Source organism: Phalacrocorax aristotelis, unplaced genomic scaffold (genome assembly GCF_949628215.1).
Source record: "Phalacrocorax aristotelis unplaced genomic scaffold, bGulAri2.1 scaffold_78, whole genome shotgun sequence".
Taxonomy (NCBI): domain Eukaryota; kingdom Metazoa; phylum Chordata; class Aves; order Suliformes; family Phalacrocoracidae; genus Phalacrocorax; species Phalacrocorax aristotelis.
The window spans coordinates 197366-221101 of NW_027441201.1; the positions used below are offsets into that span (position 1 = coordinate 197366).

At 58.0% G+C, this 23736-nt stretch overlaps 1 long non-coding RNA gene across 1 annotated transcript in view; it reads right to left on the bottom strand.

The window, feature by feature from the left end:
- Nucleotides 1–356: 356 nt before the first annotated feature.
- The window catches only part of LOC142051064 (uncharacterized), a 237093-nt gene continuing 213713 nt past the window's right edge, over nucleotides 357–23736 (bottom strand). The window contains exons 2-3 of the long non-coding RNA XR_012658286.1: nucleotides 6106–6175; nucleotides 357–1710 (exon numbers count right to left, since the gene is read on the bottom strand). This is a non-coding gene — a long non-coding RNA (uncharacterized LOC142051064). The remainder of the gene's footprint in view (nucleotides 1711–6105; nucleotides 6176–23736) is intronic.

The following is a 23736-nucleotide window of genomic DNA, read 5'->3' on the forward strand; positions in this document are numbered from 1 at the left end:
CACAGGGAATCGTGTCCGACACACCACCACGCTGCAGCAGGAGCGGAGGAGGCCTTTCCTTACCAGGAAGCAGCAACGAGCACGGCGGCATCACCTCGCAGGCACCGCAGCATCGCAGGGCTGTTACCTGCGGAGAGAGCAATGGGGATCACAGGGACGCCACCGCGCGTGCGCGGCTCCCGGGCTCAGTACCCAATTCTGGTCGCTGGGCAGCAGCATTATCTGAATTACTCTTCTCGATTAATACCATCCAGAAACCATAACTTGGCTGCATCCACAGAGCTTCTATTCCTCTGCACCTTTCCCCCTCGCAGCCCCAGCAGCACCATTCATTGCCTCTGCACCAAACAGCAAAGCGTCTCGAGCATTTGTCCTTTCCTCTCGACCGCTTAAAAACGTCTGGTGCTTGCTACTGTCCATGCCACTGCCCCCCGCATGCCCGAGGGAGGAGAAGCAGCACAGCAAACCTGGGGAACAAGGTTGGGTTCCCCACCCCCGCAGAATAAGCCCCAGGAACTGCTGGTAGGCATGTGGCATCAGGGTTGTGATAGGGTTTTGTTTTGGTTTTCTTTTTTTCCCCGCCTTCTTTACATAATGTAATAATTGGGGTTGCTTTTCCAAACTACTGAGTTCTGTGGGGACTTTTTGTGCTTTTACCCTACAAAAAATGGTCATTTTCACTTTCGGTTTTGTGCATGAGAATGGTTGGTGGGTGCTTTTAGGTGGTTGTTCCTTCCCCACCACCACCCTTTTTTTCCTTTCCAGCTGCACAAATCCAGCTGGAGTTGGCTTTCCCAGAAGCCCCAAGTTGTTTTCTTTCCACCAGAATTCTTTCTGTTTTTTCACCCCCCATTGCAGACCCAGAGTAAGGGGTTTGAGGTATTTTTGTGCCCAGGCAGCAGCTCCCAGGCTGCATAAGCAGCCCCACAGGGGGAAGTCCCCGTTTGAGGGAATCGGCCCCAAATTGGGATGGGAAAGTGAAGAGAAGGAGAAAAAACCCTGAATAACCTGAAAAAGAACACCTACTCCAGCCCACCAAGCACCGGTCACCTTGCCTGACTCACCTCCAGGGCCCAGATCACGCTCGGCTCATCGCTTAGCACCCTCGGATCACAAAAAAAAAAAAAGAGTAAAACCCATAATGGAGCCCTATAGCCATCAGTCACATCTTCCCTCCAGTACTACACAGACTCACCTTCTTACAGCGCTCCCCTGGGCCCTCGTCCGTTGCCCTGCACGACTCATCCATCTGCACCTGGAAAAACAGCGTTACTGAACAAGTCACCTGGAGGCACAGCAACAGCTTAACCATTCCACAGCTCTTGTGCCCACGTAGGAATACCGTCTAGAGCCCAACTACAGCCTGCCGTTAAAGGAAATGCATTAAATCAAACGTTAAGCCCTCGCACGTGCAAGCCGGAACAGCAAAAACACCGCACGCTCGCGCACCCAGGGCGCAGCCCGACGGAGGTCCATGCGCACCTCGCCGGTTTGATGCAGAGCCACCCAGCATCCCTGCGAGCACAGCTGCAGGCGCAACAGCAGTTTCACCTACACCCATCTCGGCGCGCAGCGCTTCTGAAGCTTTAAACTGAAAGCCCTACCTTGACGCTTGGCCACACTAGAAGCGAGCCGTAGCTAGAACTCCACAGAAACACAGCAACACAAATTGCGCACCCACAGCGGCGACAGCTTCGCAGCTATTTAGACCTGGAACAACAGAGAAAAGTAAAACAGCTTCATCACCCGCACAGGAAAAGCGGCAGACGGAGACAAAGGGTCAGCATTCATAGCCCTTACAGAACACAGGCGTTCTCTCTCCTTCCATTCCTAAACCCATCTCTTAGGTCTAAATATCGCAGCCCTGCTGTGGCAATAGCGAGAGCAGGGAACAAGAGCCCTGCCGCCGGCCGTTTGTGCGGCAGGACACAAAAACAGAGGGACATGTTTTGCCACGCACAACCCTGAATCTCCTGAAAATTTATGTTTACTAAAAATAGCCATTGGGAACATATTCCCAAAAACATTCGGCAATGAAACTTTTATGTGTTTGACACCCGCACATTTTTTGGGAACTTGCTATTTGCTTCCTGGTTTTGCTGGTCTTCCCTCAGAAGTTCTACCTGCAGCCAAGTTATTCATTCCTACCCGCCCGACCGGTTCAAGCATTCACCTTCCTGGTATTACCAGCACATTGACACAGGCGAGCAACTTAACTGCTCTTCTAAAACTATCCAAATGACAATTACAGCCCTGAAAGAGGAGTGGAAGAGAAGAAAAGGAGAGATCAGGCAGCAAAAGTGCTCTGCAGGCTGCTGCCGGCCAACACTGCACTCTTTTGTTAAAGCCACCCCGCCCCCCCAAACGCAACCAAAAAAACCCCATGACTGTGGAATGCGTTTTTTTTCTTTTCAGTAGTCCTTTTGGAGCTCATCCCTGTCTCAGCATCTTGTCTTGTCAGAGCATGAAGTGCAGATGATCTGTATCCCGATGACATTTGCATGGGATGAATACATTTTCAGAAATAGACCAGATCCGTGAGACTCCTGTCACCTTTGTGGTTTTAACAATCGTAACTCAATTTTATTGACTGACACACTTATGAGAAAACTAATTAACTTTGAAACTTAGCCTCTCCTCGGGGAAAAAACATGTTAGACACCAAGTGAAACCGATTCAGAGCTCCGAACCACGATGGAGCCGACAGAGCTGTTGTGACTTAGTTTGTATGATTAATTAATTGGTTAATAACTATTCTAAGCAGCGCAGAAAGAAGAGCTGGACCCAAAGAGGGTGCGCTGCGCTGGATCCAAAAAGCACCCTTCCTCCAGAGACCCGCCTCAGGTGGCGAGTTCGCTCTGGTGCATGCCGGCCTCCCGAACTTCGGGGTCCGATGTGACCGGACCCCCACCTCCGGGGAGGGTCCTCGTACCCTGCCCAACCCCTGCTTTCCCCTGCAGCCCCCAATGCCCCCACCCCCCAGCCTGCACAAGCAGCCAAACCGGCTGCTGCTTTTGGCCCCCAAACCAGCTCACTTTGGGACCGGTTCTGAGCCAAAAAGCCCAGCTGCTGAGCCTGTTCTCAAGTCCCAAAAATGCAGCACTTGACCTCTGCTCCTCAGCCCAAAACCACACGACTTAGTCCCCTCGCTCAGGCCCTCAAAACGCACGACTCGATCTGTTTCAGGGCCCCGGCATCAGCCACAGGAGCCTGCTCTCAAGGCCCAGGAACAGAAGAGCTGTGCTCTCCCCGTTCAGGGACCAAACCAGCTGAGCCTGGCTGCGTCCCGGCCCCCTCCGCAGTCCCCACGGGCAACGCTCAGGGGCGCGGAGAGCGCAGCCACCCCACAGCCCTGCACCCCCACGGCCCACGCGGGCACTGTCGGGGAGGCCTTGGGAACTGAACTGCGCGGGCCCGGCCCCGCACCCCGGCGGGGCAGCCCAGCGCCGGCCCGGCAGCGCTTTCTTCCTGCTCTCGCAGGCCGCGTTTCCCCGGCAGCGCCGGGCCCGCACCCCAACCCCACAGGGGGCCGGGCCCAGCCCGCCTCCAGCAAACCGCGGCGGCAGCAGCCAGGGTCCTTGCCTGCCTCGCGGGCAAGGGGGGACCCGCCCGGCACCACAGGAGCCCCCGCCGGGGTCGCCGCCGCCGCCCGACCCCGACGAGGAGCAGCCGAGAGCCGGGTGGGGCTGCCCCTACTTCCCCACGGCCGGGCACGGGCTCGGCCCCAAAACACAACCACCGACCCACGAAAGCGCTCGGCCCGGGGCCACTGCTGCCCGCAACCCCCCCCCCGGGGACTCCGCGGACCGGGAGACCCCACAGCCGAAACCCGCCGACCCACAGCGCGCCCGGCCACGCGGCTCCTCACCTGCCCCCCGGCGCGGCTCCGGCTGCCCCACGGCCCGGCACGGAGCCGAACCCGGCCACCGGACCATCCGCCGCCCCCCCAACGCTCCGGGACGGTTCTCGTCCCTTTTCGCTCTGACGCCTCGAGCCGAGCCGGCCCCGCTCCTCCGAGCTACCGGCGGTGCCCGCTCGGCTGCTCGGGGCCAGGCCCTGTTCTCGCCCAGCCGCGAGAAGCCGCTCCGGGGTCTCCTCGGTGCGTCCAGCCCCGTGCCGTGCCGGAGCGGGGAGAGCCGGGTACGAGCGCGGAGCCCTGGGGCAGGGGTTGCCCCAGTGCCGCCGACTGTGTGGGGGTGTGTCGTCCCCCCCCGCCCCACGCGGGGGGCGCACACACGGTACACCCGCGGGGCAGGGGCATCCCCGGGGAGCCGTGCAGCCGGGCTGCGCCGTAGGAGGGAAGGGTGATGTTGGTTTCCCATTTTCCCCGCAGCCTGATCCTCCCCCTCCCCCGTACTGAGTCGCCCCCCCCCCGCCCACCCCTTCCCGCGCGTTACAGCCCGCGAAAAAGCTTTTAACAACCCGATCAACAACACTCCCTTTATCCCTCTTCCAGCAGCAGCAGCGAGAGATTAAGCCAACTGCAGCACAGAGGAAGAAGGCAAGGAGAGCCTTTTCAAGCAAGGGCAGGACAAAAATGCACGGCGTGGACAGGCACAGGAGAGGCTGCATTATCTGGAAAGCACAACACCTCCCCAACGGCAGAAAATAAGGAACGAATCGTTTCCAAGGAGCTGCAGCAGACGAATCACCTTTTTCTTTATTGCTCTCCTGCCCTTTGTTATCCAAAGCGATAGGCTTCACCACCGGGCAGAAAGTATCTGCCTAGATTTACACGGACAACCAGAAACAATCAAGCCACCCAGGAAAAAGTTCACAGCAGAGGTATAACACATCAGCAGCTAAAACATTTGTTACGCAGGCACAACTAGGCACTAAACAAAGGCTTTCCAACACTGGAGGTCTAGAACAGGTAGACATTAGCACAGAAGCACAAGGGGCTCTGTCACCCTGCACAAATCTCCCCGTGCCTACACACGCACACGTTCAGAAGTTATTTATCAGAAAACGCCCAACTGAGCCATTTGCCACAGTCACCAGACTCACGACGTGATAACACGACATGACACACGAGGTGGGCTCAGAGTTTTAAGGCAAAAATACCTCCCCCGCCCCCCACCCGAGATCTTTCAGGCTCCAGACCTGCCATCTCCCCGCACCAAACCTACCCGGCCAAAGGGTTTCAGGTGGCCCAAAACACAGTACACAGAAAATAGACGGGGAAAGCCCTACATTGTGCAAAAGCGAACGATGCCCGACCAGGGCTTCTCTGCGGGGCCCGGGCCCGGCACGGAGCCGCCCCCCCCCACCGCGGGGTCGGGCCCGGGCCCGGGCCCGGCACGGAGCCGCCCCCCCCCCACCGCGGGGTCGGGCCCGGGCCCGGGCCCGGCACGGAGCCGCCCCCCCCCACCGCGGGGTCGGGCCCGGGCCCGGGCCCGGCACGGAGCCGCCCCACCCCCACCCGGGCCCGGCAGGGAGCCGCCCCACCCCCACCCCGGCCCGGGCCCGGCCCGGAGCCGCCCCCCCCCCCACCCCGGCCCGGAGCGGCCCGGGCCCGGCCCGGAGCCGCCCCCCCCCCCCACCCCGGCCCGGAGCGGCCCGGGCCCGGCCCGGAGCCGCCCCCCCCCCCCACCCCGGCCCGGAGCCGCCCCCCCCCCCCCACCCCGGCCCGGAGCCGCCCCCCCCCCCCCCACCCCGGCCCGGAGCGGCCCGGGGCCGGGCCCGGCCCGGAGCCGCCCCCCCCCCCCCACCCCGGCCCGGAGCGGCCCGGGCCCGGGCCCGGCCCGGAGCCGCCCCCCCCCCCCCACCCCGGCCCGGAGCGGCCCGGGCCCGGGCCCGGCCCGGAGCCGCCCCCCCCCCCCCACCCCGGCCCGGAGCGGCCCGGGCCCGGGCCCGGCCCGGAGCCGCCCCCCCCGCCCCCACCCCGGCCCGGAGCGGCCCGGGCCCGGGCCCGGCCCGGAGCCGCCCCCCCCCCCCCACCCCGGCCCGGAGCGGCCCGGGCCCGGGCCCGGCCCGGAGCCGCCCCCCCCCCCACCCCGGCCCGGAGCGGCCCGGGCCCGGGCCCGGCACGGAGCCGCCCCCCCCCACCCCGGCCCCGGGCCCGGGCCCGGCACGGAGCCTCCACCGCTGCCCGAACTCACTCACCAGCGCTCTCCGGCCCCTGGCCACGGCCGCGCTGCTCTCCCAGGCGGCTGCCGCAGGCGAGGGTCGGGCGCTGCCAGGCCTCCAGGAGTCCTGAGGAGCTGGCGGCCACCGCAGGGGATGGCTGCCTGCGGTCGGACTGCCGCGGCGCTCCCCGCCCAGCTCCGAGCAGTCTCCGCCGGCCACGGGCTTCCCACGCCGGGCCGCAGAGGGGCCCCGGCACCGCAAAGAGACACCTCGCGGCGCAGCCGCCCCACGCACCGCTCCCACCTCCGCTCCGCCGCGCTGCGCCACCGGAAGCCGGAGCCCCGCGGGGCGGCCCTTAGAGGGCGGCCGGAAGGACCGGCCCCCACCGGCCCCTCCCCCGCGCCGGACCGCCCCCGCGCCCAGCCGTTGAGCGCCAGCGCCCCCTGCTGGCCGGGCCGCGCTCAGCTCGCGAGGGCGCCGTGGGCCGGGCGGGGGGGGACGCGCCGGCTCGGGGCCAGCTCCTTTCGGGGCGAGCGAGCGAGCGGGAAACCCCTGCGGGCCCCGGTCACGGCCGGGCAGAGCCGCGCGCCCTCCCAGAGCTGCTCAACGGGGCTGCCCCTCGTGACACATACCGAGCCGTCCGCGACGGGAGCGGGCAGAGGAGGAAGGGGCCGGCGGCCGCGGGGCCCTGGCCGCAGGCACGGCGAGGGGTGGGGGGCTGGGGCCCGTGGGGCCGCCCTGCTGGGTCACTGCCCTGCGCCGCACCGCGCTGGGGGCTGGGGCCCGACCGGCGCCGGGGGACCGGGGGCAGCCACGAGCAGAGGGCCTGAGCTTAGCCACGGCCAGCAGAACACCCCGAAGCGTGAGACGCTGCAAGGCCAAGGTGGTCCTTGGCAATGGGGGCGCCTGGGCTCGGCCTCCGCCTTACCCGTCCTGGGTCTGCGTGGCGTTCCAGGGGAATGGTGTTTTCCTTGTGCGGAAGGTGGGCTGGCCGGTCGGCCGTGCCCCGGCCGTTACCGATCCTGCCAAAGGCGCTCGCACGCTCTGGCCCATTACTGCTGCGGTGCCGCGCTGTAGCAGAAAGAAGAGGTGTTGTGTTATCTCACAAAAAGCCTCCTATGGTCAGTTGAAGAAATAACCTCTTTCCGTGGCACTGACTCTTTTCGTACAGTCCATAGCCGGCTTTCGGCTTTTGTCTTTACAGCATTCAGTTTGCTTTCTGCCAAGCTTTCTACCTGCTGTGAAACATTTGGATGGTTTTTTCTTTTTGGTTTTTTTTTCCCCTACTTGCTCCACAACTCCCACACCAACCACCCAGCGCGGCTCGCCTTTCAGCCCCCAGACCGAGGAGCCTTGCCCTGGGACGGCCCTTACATGTCAGCAGAGTTGTTCCAGCTCTCACCCTGTCCCTACCCAGCTGAGGACGTCTGTGTCCGTGGGAGGCACCCAGAAACTCCCCCTGCTGCGTGGCAGTCCCCTGCCCCGTCAGAGAAAACTGCGGCAATATCGGCTAAGTTTAAAAGCGTCGGCAGGAGGTGCAGAATACGTAAATAAAGCGGCGGTTGGCTGCCGGGTATGGGTGCAATATAAATACATTTTGTTTATAGGCCTTCGTGCCTATTCAGCGTTGAACGGCACCGCAGCCCACCCAGCCCGGGGCTCGGAGAAGGGTCTCTCCAAGGGCACAACCTAAGGCAGCGCAGGAAGCCCAGCTGCCACGCTCCCAGTCGCTACGGGACGCTCGCTTACAGTTACACTAACGAGGGTACGGATGAGGCTGGAACTAGCAGAAATGCTGACTCTTCTGGCCTTTTATTCGTGGAAGGTACAGCGCGCGAGCCTCGGCGGCTCACAGGAGAAGCGTGCAGTGCTGCCTGACTCTCATTCTCAGCTCACGTACTACTGCCAAAGCTCCTGCCCTGTGCTGTGCCAGATGCCGGCTGGCGTGAGCGCCTGGGCTCCTGAGGGACCCCCTTGTCCTGAGAGCCAGAAGTACTCACTTCCCTTTGCATGAGGCCTGTAGGAGATATACCCTGCAATTTTAAAAATCTGTATCAAACGTGGCAGACTCAAAAGAGGGCATTTTTAAAAAGGCAGGTTTGTTTTCTTTTTTAACTTTACGATCTACAGCCTAGCAAAGAGCTCCCTTTCAGTGTCAGTCGCTTGGCTTTCTCCCCTACTGACGAGGTCCCAGCCGCCCGGTGAGATCTCGCTGGAGATATTCTCAGTTTCCCTCGAGTACGTGGCTGCCCTGGCCCGAGGCCAGCGAAGAAGCTGACTTTGCCCGTGCCTGAATCAGCAACACGTCCAGCAGGCGACTTGCAGAGCCCAGGGAACCCTCGTAAAGAGGTTTGGGGGTGGGGCGCGCCACATCTGCGGCATCGGCCGTGGGAAAGGACCGGCGCAGTAAAACAGGTGGGTGAAACCGCGGCGCGCGCCAATACGTGCTGCTGCCTGGGGCATCGCTTTGCTGCGGGTCAAGTCAGATGCTCTCTGTAAGAGCGAGTCAGGGTAAAGGCAGCAGCAGATTTCTTTTCTGCTCATTTTAACAAAGGCTGGACGGAGCCCATAGAGGAAGGCACTACGCGTCTTGCTGGGTTTGTTTCCCTGCCTTCTCGTAAGCTGTCGCGGAAACTTGCACGAGGAAAGCCTGTGCAAGCTGATGATGACAGCCACACACGGTTGAAGAGGGAGCAGATGGTGAGAGCAGAGGTACGCGCTCAGGCTGTGCGCTGGAAGCTAATGCTAATGCTGCAAAATAAAGAGTGGATTTTCTTTTTTGGGTTTAGGTGAGCGCTAAACATTACACGTGCGTGTGTGCGTGTGTCTCTCGCAGGTTTTTGTCATACACCCCACCCTCCCACCCCAAAAAAACAACCCACACATGCCACGCGTTAAACAGTGGTTTTCCATTGTACTTAGACGTGCTTACATAGGTGTGTTGGTTTGTTACTTTTTTTAATGCAGAAACAGCAATACGATAGATTTAATACAGCTAGCAGTTAGACGGGTGTAGCTTTAGAGCGTCGGCTGTTTACAAAGCAACTGCACACCTTCTTTAACTCACAGTTTAAACAAATGAACTTGCAGTGCATCACACGTGCTTTGTACAGTCACGTTCCACACGGCAGGTCAGATGCTTCACCCTGCCTTGTCCTTGTTCCCCCGACTCCGACGGGACCGCCGAGGCCATCCTGGGGACAGCGCCGCTTTCTAGCAGCTGGGTTGCTTGCCTGGACGCCCCACAGACAAACAGTCATTTCCCCACTGAACCTCTTCTCAAATATTTTCCTACCCCTGCAGGCCCCACGTCCTTTGGTTCATATTTCCTTTTTTCCGGGCTTTATGCACAGGACCGATGATTTCCAGAAATAGAAACAGAGGCTGATTCAGTCCAGGCTAAACATTCTCTGACCTAAACCAAACTGCCTTCGAAGAGATAGCTGTACTGTGGGCACCACCTCGGGAACAGAAGTTGCCCTGTCATTAAAAAAAAAAAAAAAAAAAAGAAGGAAAACAAGGCATTTCAGGCTGAGGAGGCTGAACGGTGTGCTGGGGGCGGTGGGGAGTTGGAAAGAAACAGTTCAGACGATCAGAGCGAGCTTAGCGTTGCAAAGCGTGCCATTATTTTTAATTTGGCAGTCAGAAGAAAATAGATTCCGACACTGATTTCCTGTGTGCTGCGGGAGTTCTCGCCTCAGCATTCCTGTGCACCATTTTACTTTTGTGTCCCGTCTGCTTTGCTTTTGCGCTGTAGCTCTCCGGTTCTAGCTACGCTTCCCACCACCCCCGTTACTCTTTGACAAGCCCAGCTCTCACTGTGCTTCCCTTCCCGTATGCGCGTGCAGGGAAAAGCCCGCGCGTCTGCCACTACAGGACACGCTCTGGGAGGCAGGAGAGATGACGACGCTCCCTGACAGAGGACACAGCTGAGGGGCGGTCCGCCGGGGCTGGGGAGATGGCAGCACCTTCCCTCAGCTGCCCCATCCGAGCACGGGTGCAGGTGAGCACTGAGGAGAGACAAGCAGGCAGGAGCCGCAGAGCGAGAGAGAAAATAAAATTCACGGGTGGGTGCTACTTACGTCTCATTTTTAGCGCAAGGGATGAATTCTCAGCACATTCTTGGAGCTGCCCCTTTGGGACTCACGGAGAAGAGGGAGGTTGGCCACGCGGTGCAGCCCAGCTCTGCTTCCCCTAAATGGTTTTACTGTTCAGGTGTTGCCCTAATCTGGCCGGTACCCCTGCAAAGAGTTTGGGATTTCTGCTGCCTCTCCGGGCCAGCCGCAGACCCTGACTTCATCGCAGCGAATGACCCTGCACTCCTCAGAGCGGTTGCCGAGTCACATCCCGCTGCCTTCCCTGCAGAACTGGAGACCCTTTTTCAGCCCTTGCCCCCTCTTCTCTCAGCTCGTTGCCCATCCCTTTTTCAGGGCCGGCACCGATCCCGCCTCCAGCTCGCCCTGTCTCCACCTGCGAGCGCCCAACAGGAGCTAAATGTCTCCTCAAGGACGCACGGAAGAGACGCGCAGGCAACCCAGCACAGACCCCCTGCAAACATCTTCTTTCCATTTTCTTTCCTCTCCTGACACGAAGAGATGACTTAGGAAAAGCGTACTGCTCGCATTTCACCTGCACTGCTTCTACTTTCACTTTCGCTCTCCTTGGCAGTAATTAATAGCGGTGGTTGGGGAGGGCTGGGGCATTCCCCCAAAGCGGCTGCAGTTACATCCGGGCGGTTGTGGCACTCCATTAGCTTTGTCATTTTAAATCTAAATCTTCTGGAATTGTTAGTTCTCGTCAGGAATCACCCGCACCTGCAAATTTTCTTAATGCCTACGCTTGAACCCAGCCACTGTTTAACAGCTCACCTTTATTTCTGTTCATTTAAGAATCTAAAGCTTCGTTTACTGCTTGGGTTGGAAGCAGGAGCTGTCGCTGCCTCTGAACTTTCTAACAGCCCTGTTACAATTTCAGTATTACCCACTCCCAATTTAGCTTTCCAGTTCAATTTTCATTGTAGATTCTAAAACTGTCCTTATTTTGTTTCTGATCAGGAGTCATTAATGCCTGCAGTTGATGTAATAACGGCTGTATTTAGATTGAGCTATTAATGACTCGCAACTCTATTTATGGCATAAAAAAGGACTGCCTTTATTTTTTTTTTAATTACAGATTAGGAATAATGACTGCCTGGTTTGCTCAGTAATAGGTGCGATTAAATTTAGTCACGACTCCTCCCTAAATAAAATGTATTTATTTGCACTCTAACAATTTAACCTTCCCTTTACCGGCCAGGGGCACCGACAAGTGCCCGTGCGTACCTCCGCTCCCCCTGCGCCGGCTCCCCAGGGAACAGCCTCTTACCCTGACCAGAGCCTGCAGCGGCCCGTTGTCGTCCCAGCTCCTTGCCCTCGAGAAAGCGGCCGCCTGAAGCGGCAGCAGATCCGCTGCTGCCCAAAGGGGACGGAAATGGCGCGGGGTAAATGATAATATGAAATGATAAATGAATGAAATGATCTCACAAGGGGGAAGAAAACCAGCAAAGCAAAAAACAAACCCCAAACAGAACACCATACCACTAAACCGTCTCACCGCCCCCTCAGCGCCCGAAACAACATCCCGGGAGAAAAAAAGCAAAGCAGGCCACAAGGGACCTTTCTAGTACAGATGCTGCCAAAGAGTGCCAAGCTCTGGAATCCTTACCTCAGGCAACGCCTCCGCTTCTCTAAACGCCAGAGCACGCCTGCCCGGGGGGCTGAGACAGCCCCAAAGCTGCGACCGCCCGAGGGAACACGGGAGCACCGACGGCAGAGAAGCCCAGGGGCAGCAAGAGCTGCCCGAGCCCCGGCTGGGGCTCTTCGACCCCCGGGCCCCGCCCCCGCCCTTCCCACAGCGCCCCGCAAAAGGGGCGGGCCGAGCCCCCCCGAGGGATGAAGGCTCGCAGGGTGGCAGCAGAGAGCAAAGTGCACCGCACAGCACCAAAGTGGGTGGGTGGGGCCAGGTGGGTCGGACATCAGACGGCCCGCCTGCCCATCGCCGGGGGCAGGGCCCGTTGCTAAGAGCGTGGCGAGGGGTATCAGGACCGCCCTCAACGGGCTATCGCAAGGGGTCAACACCTGTCGCTAGGGGCTGTGCCTACACGGTTCCGGCCCCCACGGTGACGTCACCACGTAGCGTGCGGGGGGTCACTAAGTGGCGTGGAGAAGTGAGCGCGGCAAAATGTCGCTACAGCCCGTGCACGGCTGCTGGCTGCAGTACCGCAGTTTGGTCGCACGGTGGCAGCAGAGAGCTAAAAGGTCGCCACTGCGCATGCGCGGCTGCCCACCTGCGGTACGAGGGTTTGGGCGCTCGGTGGAAGTAGGGGGCAGAAAATAAAGCGCCACCGCGCATACGGAACTGCCTGGCTGCAGTACCGGCATCTGCTTGCACGGTGGGAGCAGCGACCAGAGGAAAACTTCAGCCTGGGGAACGGGCAGCTTCCCGTCTGCAGTACCCGGTTTTGATCGACCGGTGACTGCCGCGATCGGGTAAGGGGCGGGTGGAAATCTCTACCAGGGTAGCGCAGCTCCCGCCTGCAGTCCCGGGGTTCGGTCGCTTGGTGGAAGCAGCGAGCAGAATACAAAGGGTGGCCACTGCGCATGCGCGGCTGCCCACCTGCAGTACCGCGGTCTGATCGCACGGTGGCAGCAGAGAGCAGAAAGAGACGCCACTGCGCATGCGCGGCTGCCCACCTGCAGTACCGCGGTTTGGTCGCACGGTGGCAGCAGAGAGCATGAAGAGACGCCACTGCGCATGCGCGGCTACCCACCTGCAGTACCGCGGTCTGGTCGCACGGTGGCAGCAGAGAGCAAAAGGGCGCCACTGCGCATGCGCAGCCGCCCACCTGCAGTACCGCGGTTTGGTCGCACGGTGGCAGCAGAGAGCAAAAAGGCGCCACTGCGCATGCGCGGCTGCCCACCTGCAGTACCGCGGTTTGGTCGCACGGTGGCAGCAGAGAGCAAAAAGGCGCCACTGCGCATGCGCGGCTGCTCACCTGCAGTACCGCGGTCTGATCGCACGGTGGCAGCAGAGAGACAAAAGGCGCCACTGCGCATGCGCGGCTGCCCACCTGAAGTACCCGGGCTTGATCGCACGGTGGCAGCAGAGAGCCAAAAGGCGCCACTGCGCATGCGCGGCTGCCCAGCTGCAGTACCGCGGTCTGATCGCACGGTGGTAGCAGCGAGCAGGAAGAGACGCCATTGCGCATGCGCGGCTGCCCACCTGCACTACGAGGGCTTGGGCGGGCGGTGGAAGCAGGTGCAGAAAGTAAAGCGCCACAGTGCATACAGAACTGCCTGGCTGCAGTACCGGCATCTGCTTGCACGGTGGCAGCAGCGACCAGCGAAAAAACTTCACCCTCGGGAACGGGCGGCTGCCCGTCTGCAGTACCCGGTTTTGAGCGCTCGGTGACTGCCGCGAGCAGGGTAGCGCAGCTCCCCCCCGTGCTGTTCCGCGGTTCGGTCGCTCGGTGGCAGCAGCGAGCACAAAAAGGCGCCAGTGCGCATGCGCGGCTGCCCACCTGCAGTACCGCGGTCTGGTCGCTCGGTGGCAGCAGAGAGCAGAAAAGGCGCCACTGCGCATGCGCGGCTGCCCACGTGCAGTACCCCGGTCTGGTCGCACGGTGGTAGCAGAGAGCACAAAGGCGCCACTGCGCATGCGCGGCCGCCCACCTGCAGTACCGCGGTTTGATCGCAAGGTGGCAGCAGCGAGCACAAAAAGGCGCTACTGCGCATGCGCGCCTGCCCACCTGCAGTACCGCGGTCTGATCGCACGGTGGCAGCAGAGAGACGAAAAGACGCCACTGCGCATGCGCGGCTGCCCACCTGCAGTACCGCGGTTTGATCGCACGGTGGCAGCAGAGAGCAAAAAGGTGCCACTGCGCATGCGCGGCTGCTCACCTGCAGTACCGCGGTCTGATCGCACGGTGGCAGCAGAGAGCAAAAAGGCCCACTGCGCATGCGCGGCCGCCCACCTGCAGTACCGCTCTTTGGTCGCACGGTGGCAGCAGAGAGCAGAAAAGACGCCACTGCGCATGCGTGGCTGCCCACCTGCACTGCGAGCGTTTGGGCGGTCGGTGGAAGCAGGGGCAGAAAGTAAAGCGCCACTGTGCATACGGAACTGCCTGGCTGCAGTACCGGAATCTGCTTGCACGGTGGCAGCAGCGACCAGCGGAAAAACTTCACCCTCGGGAACGGGCGGCTGCCCGTCTGCAGTGCCCGGTTTTGATCGCTCGGTGACTGCCGCGAGCAGGGTAGCGCAGCTCCCCCCGTGCTGTTCCGCGGTTCGGTCGCTCGGTGGCAGCAGCGAGCACAAAAAGGCGCCAGTGCGCATGCGCGGCCGCCCACCTGCAGTACCGCTGTTTGGTCGCACGGTGGCAGCAGAGAGCACAAAAGGCGCCACTGCGCATGCGCGGCCGCCCACCTGCAGTACCGCTCTTTGGTCGCACGGTGGCAGCAGCGAGCACAAAAAGGCGCCACTGCGCATGCGCGGCTGCCCACCTGCACTGCGAGCGTTTGGGCGGTCGGTGGAAGCAGGGGCAGAAAGTAAAGCGCCACTGTGCATACGGAACTGCCTGGCTGCAGTACCGGAATCTGCTTGCACGGTGGCAGCAGCGACCAGCGAAAAAACTTCACCCTCGGGAACGGGCGGCTGCCCGTCTGCAGTACCCGGTTTTGAGCGCTCGGTGACTGCCGCGAGCAGGGTAGCGCAGCTGGCCCCCGCTGTTCCGCGGTTCGGTCGCTCGGTGGCAGCAGCGAGCAGTGACACATCGTCGCCACTGCGCATGCGTCTGTTCCGGGTGCGGTACCGCACTTTGGCCGCACGGTGTCAGCAGGGTCCACCATCGCCACTCCGCATGCGCGATTCCCGGCTGCCGTAGCACAGCACGGCGGCACCGGCACGACGTCCGTCACTCTTCTCTGGGGCAAGACCCGCGCCGGCTCTGGGTCACGTTCGCCGGGATAACGGAACTGTTACTGCGTGCGCAGAGCTCATGTTTCTCTGCACCTTCCCCACTCCCGCAGCCCCAGCAGTGTCAGTCATTGCCTCCGCACCGCCCACCACCAAAGTGCCTCGAGCATTTTAGTCCTTCCGTCTCGACTGCTTTAAAAATCAGGTGGCCGTTACCGTCCTCCCTCCTGCCCCACTCACCCCCACCCCACGCCCTAGGGAGGAGAAGCAGCACAAACGACCTGGGGAGAAAGGTCCCCTTTCCCACCCCCCACCCCCCCGGAGTGAGCCCCATCAGTTGCTGTAGGCCTGCGGCATCAGGGCTGTGACAGGGAGAGCAGCAAGTCAACAGGTCCTAGAGGGTTAAAGAAGAAAATCAATCAGGGGAACACAGCTGCCCTTCCGAAGGCAGGCTGCCTGGGGTGAGGGGGGCAGCTGTGCGTCAGGGCACGGGGCAGCCAGGCAGACCAGGTGCCAGTGGCTGACCTGCAAAGGAGCTGTGCGCTGCTGAGCCTTGGGCTTCGTTGGCTTGGCAGCGCCTCGCCTCGCCTCTGCACTGCCAGCACCCTGCTCTGCTCATCCTGCGTAAGCACAAGGCTTCAGCGAGCACAGAACAGGAGGCCAGGGAGAGGGAGGACGTCACCGGGGGAAAAAAGAGTCATGCGGGGGGGCCATGTCAGGGGAAAGCGTTTGGGAGGGCACAGACACACGCAGAGGGAGGGCGGGGGAGGAGGCGGACACCGCTGGACAGGGGCATGTCTGGGCAGACACGCCACGGGGAACATGCATGGGGATGACTGACACCAGGGGGTCCCCCCAGGATAATCCACAACGGGCAACTCACCTGGGCTAACCTGCAGCAGATGATCCGCTCCAGATAACTGACCCGCTCCGGCGAATCCATTCCAGATAAGCCCCAGCAATGCCCCTCAAACTGCCGGTGTTTCACCCCAAATTTTCCCCAGTTTAGGGTTTTCGGTGGGTTTATTTAGTTTTGGTGATTTCCGGTTGGATGGTTTGGCTTTTTTTGTTGTTGTTCGGGTTACTTTGGTTTTGTTCGTTTGGGGTTTTTTTTTTTTTTGCTTTTCCATAAGGTAAAAGTTGGGATTGCTTTTCCAAACGGTTCACTTCCGGGTTTTTTTCACCCTTTCCACAACATTGAAATTGGCGATTTTTTGCTTTTGTGCATGAGAATGGTTAGCAGGGTTCCGCCCCCCCACCCCCGCTTTTTTTACCCCCCTCCTTTCCAACTGCACAAACCCAGCAGGAGTGGGCTTTCCCAAGAGCCCCGAATTGTTTTCTTTCCCCCAAACCTGTTTGGGGTTTTTCACCCCCCATTGCAGACCCAGACTCAGGGGCTTTGGAGTGTGTGTCTGCCCTGGCAGCAGCTCCCAGGCTGCCTACGCAGCCCCAGAGGGGAAAGTCCCCATTTGGGGGAATCGGCCCCAAATCGGGATGGGAGAAGGAGAACGGGGAAGGGGCAGCATTTGAAAGCGCTTTTGTGCCTTCAGTTGATTGGGGGGTGGGCTGTGTGTCTAATTTTTAAATCTTCTCTATAAACATCTCTATCAACGTGGTTTCTTTGCATTTTAAAACCTTACATAGCATAGACATTTGCACTATGTGTCTACTTACACATCCTTACGGAGTACATCTATATTTTATATATACTATCTGTTTTACATTTACATACAACATCTGTTTAGACTTAGCTATTATATTTACACTTACACCTATTTAGGCTATTTACACTTACACAGAATATCTCTTTACACATACCTGTTTAGACTTCCATATTAACACGTACATAAAACAGCTATTTAGGCTAGCTATCTGCTTACTTACCCTTTGACACTTCAATCTTTTTCGACTTCTCTATTTAGACATCTACTTACAGTTATACCTCGGCTTATTTCACTCTATATAACCTCTATTTAGATTACACATCTACTTAGACTATGTAACACACACTAAGCGTAGATGCTCGCTCTAGTCAGACTTTCTTCTGCTTTGAATTCCTTCATCTATCCTTTTCACTTTAAACTCCTTTATTTTTTGATCTAGATATATAGACGGTCGAGTTACTTTTGTGTTTTAAAACCCTGCATCTCGATGCAGAATTTTTGTATCCCGAAATCCGTTATATAATATAGGAGAGATAAGTTCTTATCTCAAAATCCCTTTATGCATCTATAAATTAATATTACACATGTCAATATATATAAGAGGTTTTTGTAATAGCCCCCCTGAATTTTCAGGCATTTTGGGGCTGTAACCCCCCTTTTTGGGGGGGAACCCCTACATGACGCCCCCACTCACCTGTTCCTCTGACGCATTATCAGCTCCCCCAGTGACACCGGGGCACCCCACATGACATCATCACACCCCCCCCAGGACTCCCCCAATTTTATTCACCCCCAAGAAGGGCACTAAACAAGGGAACCTGCTCCAACCTGCAGCTCATTACTTTAATAGTGCCATTTACAAAGGTACACGCACACCCCTCCCACACCCCCCAGAAAAGGGGGAGCTCTGCTAAAATCTAAAAGGTGGGGCAGCCCCCCAAACAGCTGCAGCCCCCCCAGCCCCTGTCCGCAGGCTGGCGGCTGCCCCACGGCAGAGCAGGAGCGTGCCAGAGGACGGTGTCACGTCTCTCTCGGGCTCCGCTCGGACATGTTCCCGCACTGGGACGGGCTCCCCGGGGTGACAAACAGCCCCGGTCCCTGGGGGCCCCGACTCTCCCCACCGGGCAGCCCTCGCGGCCGCACCTGCGGGGCACCCGCTGGAGACAGAGCCAGGAGCCTCCAGGCCGAGGGATGGCCCCTTACCTTCACCACGCTTAACGACCGGCAGGCATCTCTTGAGCATCACGAGACACTTAGACGACATCTGAAAAACAGAAATCCCAAACTATATTTCAGCACGTTAATAAAATAGCACAGAAGAAAATGGAGGAGCTCAGTCAGCATAAGGGGTAGGAAGGAAATTGAGCCGCAGCAAGATTCCAGGCAAACGGGTCACGTCAAAACACAACACATCCTTTAAAAGCTAGAGTGATTGGAACGCTTGAAAACGGTATTAAGACTAACCGATACCATTTTGAACAGATCCTTCGCGTAACACTGAACGCTCTGGCTGGTGCTGGAAAACGTCTCATCCCTTCCTTACGGCACCGCTGCGGGGAGATAACCCCGTGAGGCTGCGGGGCAAAGTTGTACCGGAACCGGAACCTCCGCTTACAGACCCACCGCAGCAGCTACAGCCCTCGCCCTGCCGCCGCACGTCTTGCTGCCTGGCTCCACGAAGCCTGAAGTGAAGCGTGTCAAACTTGAAAGAGTAACGTAAAAAATTAAGAATAAATCTCAGTAATTCACTTTGTGCTGAGAAGGCGGGCGCGTGTTTACGCACATCCAATATGAGCGTCTAGGCTCTAAAAGCTTTCCATTTTCCTTCTGCGTTCATTCAACTCGCACAGCCGTTCACGCCCGCCATAAGATTATCTATCTCCAAAATACACAGCAGCAACGTGACTGGGGGGTTTTGGCGTGTTACGGAGTCGGGAGGGACGTCCGCCCGGCTGCCCCGCCCAAGAGATGCTGCTGAACTGCCAGGGAAACGCGCGTCGAAAGCGAGACTGAAATAAAGTACTTAAGAGCGCTCCCTCAAAATACCGGCAGGAAACACCCCCCCACAACATTCAGTCGCCCCTCATTAAATATTTACAACAAATACCTACCTGCTTAAGTACACCTAACAAATCGTACCCTACATCTGCTTGGCAGTTACAGCTGAAAGAGCGCAAGTCACGTCGTAAATCAGACGATGTTAGCTTTTTTTTAAACTTTCATTTATGACAGAAGAATCGGTGAGTGAAGAGATCCCCGATACAGTTTTACTTTTTGGGGGGGGGGGGGGAAAATAATACCACAACAAAAAACCACACAAATCAAATCCCCAGTGTTGCAATACACGGGGCTACCAAGAAGGACCGGCAGACCTGCTAATGCGTTCGGCTGTACCGAAGCATGCAGGCGAACCGCATTTTATGGTATCTCGACTGTTACAACTGAGAACCCAAGCACTACCAATGCCATCAACCTTTGGAGTATGTGCTGTGCTTGGATCTCCGCAAGGACCATGGATTTTTTTGTCTTTAAAAAAAAGCAATACTTTGCAAGTCTTGTGCTGATGAGTTCTGCTGACAAAGACACTGTCTCTAAGATGCACTCTGATGGCAAGTTCATAGAATGCAACCTCACTGAATAAGAAATATCTCAATTCTTCAAAATCTCTTCCTAACAAAAGTCACACTGTGGGGCTTTCAGATGGGTCAGATTATGCATCCTTTCACAACAAGAAACACACCAGCTAACCAGGATATTCTTGCAGTGGCCAGGTGCCTCTTCATCATGTAAAAAAGGAAAAAACCCAGAGCCAGCAATAAGTATCACACAGGTCAACACAGATCTCTTCCAGAGCACCCCCCTCATCAAAACGAACATGCCCATCGGCTCACCTGCTCTGCACAGATTCCAGCATCACACCCCGCTTCCGTCATCGCTTGTGGCACCAAACGTATCAACACACAGTAAACTACCGTTACGCTCGTGAGAAATCACCGCCCCGTGACTTCCTCATTACTACCCAGCTCACTTCTAATGCTCATACGCCGTTCCAAAGACGGCCCACGTGTTACCTACAAAACTGAAGAGCTCGACGACGGACCACAGCATTCTCTGGTCTTAGATGCTGGCCGCTGCCCCACCTTCTCAGACCTCTCATAGGCGTGCGGCAGCAGCACTCCGAGCCTGCCAGCGGCACCTGCAAAAAGCCAAGCGAAAAGGCACCTCCTGAGATGCTGCCCGATGCCACAGCCTGCCCGCACCGATCCCCGTCTCGCACCCCTTTCCCTCGACAGCCTCCCACCCGGCCTACGTCACTTGCAGCTGAACACGGCACCTCGCCCGCCGTCCGTAACACCCAAACGACACGCGTTGCTTATAACTTCACCAGCAACACAACACCTCAGAAAAGAGCTGCTACTTCAGCCCACCAATCACCACTCGCCTTGCTCGACTTGCCTCCTTTGCTCATTGCTACGCTACTTCAAAACCAAAACAAAAGACAAACGCAAGGAGCAATGGAGTCACAGAGGCATCGGTCACATCTTCCCTCTATATACACCACGCACCGACTCACCCGCTTACATCGGTCCCCCCTCAGTTCCCCTCCGTCGCCCTGCACGACTCGTCCCTCGGCATCTCCAAAACCAATACGAAACAAGTCGCCTGGTTGCACAGCAGTACCTTAACTGTTCCTGAACACCGACTATAACCTGCCATTAAAAACAAACATATGACATCAAACATGAAGCCCTACGCACGTACAAGCTTGAACACCCTGCAGAGGTAATCTGCTCAGCTGAACTCTAGCTGCCTCTCCCAGATAGCCACGGTCACGGCCTCCGAGCCCACAAAACGTCACGGTGATTACGGTCCTTGCCTGCTGAGGAGGGCCACTCCATCCGAGATGACGGTACCACCTTTCCCCCAACAGCCTTAGCACAGCAAGAGATGAACCCTAAGCTCTCATCGCTGTGCCACCTACCCGACTCTACACGGCCAGCAAGGCGGCTCCGAGCCAAACTCACAAAACGCACACACCAACGCTATGAGAAACACTACAAACCGCGCGCCTCCAAGACGAGAGAACGCTCTCGGCAAACACAGAGACAACTGGACGGAAGAGCTCGTCCAGCAACAAGACCTGCAGAACCCTGACAGGGATGCAAGGAGGCCCTAACGAGATCCAAAATGATTAGAAGAGCGTCAGGGCCCGTGACAAGAAGTTCCTCTCAAAACTGAGAGGGAGGAGGCACAAGAAGCCCAGCTACAAGACCTAAGAACGTAAGGATGCAGGGAAGAAATCACGCTCCCTGAAAACAGACAGCGACAGAGCAGAGCTGTTCACGCATCTGGGAACGACGCCGCAGACGACAACTGCCCAGAAACTCCTCAAACATCAGAGCGATCCACGCTTTAAACTGTAACGCAAAAAGAAGCACCCGATGGGCGCCGGCCCCACAATTAGGACCTTGCCAGCCCCTAGGGATAGCGCTGTGCTCCTGAGAGCAAAGAGAACAAAGTCACCAGCCCCATGCGCCCCCTCACTGCGACCCAGCTCGCCTGAAATGCTCCTCAAATAGCCTTCGGTCGCATCTTCCCTTTAATCCCGCACACGGACCCGCTGCCTTAGTGTGCTCTACTCAGCTCTGCTCCATCACCCTGCACAGCTCCATCTTCATCCTCTGCAAGAACAGCATGATAGAACAAGTCACCTGGACGCACAGCAACAGCTTAACCATTCCACAGGTCTTGCTTCCACGTAGGAATACCATCTAGAGCCCAACTACTGCATGCCATTAAAGGAAATACCTTCAATCAAATGTTAAGCCCCACGCACGTACAAGCTTGAACAGCTGAGAGGTGCCCTCTGCTCAGCTAGCACTCTAGCTGCCTCTCCCAGGCAGCTACGGTCATCCCCTCGGCACCCACAAAACACCCCGGAAATTACCATCCTCGCCCGCTGCCAACGGCCACTCGCTCCGACGAGGGTTGTACGGGCGTTGCCAAAACAGTCTATGCATATTAACATTAACCATATACTCTTATTGCTATTCTTTCCTCCGCTCTACCATTGCTACACCCCCAGGCGGAGCAGCTCTGACACAGGCATCGACATGCACGGACCGACACCGCTCACAAATACTACAAGCGACGCGATCGAGGCACCTAAGAAAACTCTCACCGAGACGACGGACTTCCGGCCCAGAGATGCCACCGGGCGAGAAGATCTATACGGCAGCGAGGAAGAAGCTATAGCATCCGCAGAGAAGTCACCTACCATCATCACCTGCAATAAAACCATATACCCACAACTAGGACGACGTACGAGCGACAAGCCACTCTTAAAGACCTCAGAACGTTCAGGTGCAGGGAACAGGTCCCAGAAAAGGGCTCTGCGTATTCAGACTGCTCCTCAGCAGCAGTATCGAGGCCGCCTTAATCACCGCTGCAAAAAGATGACCTTCTATAAAGGTCTAATATTTCAGACACAAGACAAATCTATGCAGTAGACTTAAAATGCGAGAAAGGAAGCTCTCGGTTACCATTATGCCGATGAGCCAGGGCTTGCAAAACCCTCAATATTGCTACCTAGGTGCCTGCTCAGCACGGAGAACAACAGACACATCGAGACCCGAGTACAGTAAGGAACAAAGACAGACTACAAAATCCACACAACAGCACAAGCACAGGCAGGAACTCCCCCTGCCTGGCAGATGCTTCTGTTTTGCAGAAAGGACACCACAACCTCTCTCGGCCCAAACGTGTCCGGTCTCTGAACGGTACCCTCCGCTGATTTTACAACCCCTGCCTGCCCCACCTGCGCTTCCCCCAACCGACCGGCCACCCGCACAAAGACCGCATCGGCCCCTCAGCTTCCCTTCCAAATCTGGGGGCTCAAAAGCCATCCTTTAAAAAGGCCACACAGGCTACGTAGGATGGGGCTGCGGTCACACGGATACTCTTCATCTCCAAACGTGCGGTGCCATCACTCAGCATCGCACCACTCAACGCCGGCCACTTCCGCAACAACAGCCTCCTCGGAAGCGCCGTGAACTTCCGCTCCCCCACGCTCTAATGAGGCTGGATGTCGTGGCCGCCGCCACCTACGGTGCCTAGAGAACCAGAGAGACAAGGCGACCCCTGCGCCTGGAAGCGGCCGCCCGCTCACAAACAATTCCACACCTCAAAAATAACAGCTGCTACGGCTCCCTGTTCATCGCTCACCTTGCCCAACGAGCTCGGGGCAGACATCCCGCTTTGCATATAGTTTTGTGAGTCCCTTCATTAACTAGTCACATAGGTGCTCACACTGCACGACCCCTCCGTTGTCACGTGCTGACCTACCTTCTCACGATGCTCTGTTCGCCCCCTCCCTTCCGTGTCCGGCTCCCTACCGCGCATCTGCACCAACAGCCACATTCCAGACTCATCCTTTCCCCTACCGTGCCAACACGGCTCCGCTCACCTCCCAATCCGTGCCTCCCGGGTCAGTGGCCACGTCAGGTGCCTGCTCGCATTCTCGGTCCGTCCCCGATGGCTGGGGAACCGTCACCTTCAATGCCGGGCCCACTTCTGGGGAAATACGGAGAGGCACACAGATGTTGGACACTGCTTTCCAAAATCAAGAGCTCACCACGCAAAACAAACTAACAAATCCTTTTGACCGACTTGTTCGGCAACACAGAGACCCCAAAGGCAGAAATCCCAGACGAGTGACCTCACAGCCCGCCCCGTCACAGCACACGACGCCATCTGCTCGCCTTTGCCGTCACGCCTCGCTCGACTGTCCTGCTTAACCCTCGACCTGTTACTTAAACTGCAAGAAAAAGTCAAACCACGCAACACACAAAAATCACAGTTCGTGTCAGATGACTCAAGCACAGGCGGACACCGATAGGGCAAATGCCAAAAGCAATACGGGAAGCAAACAGGCGTGGCTGGTGTAGCGACACACTCTCCTTTTGTAGGTAACTCACTCCTGAGCGACTCCATGAACAGCCGCGTGGAGAACCTCTCGGCAGACAGCACGCTCGAGTGGCCGTGCTGACACATA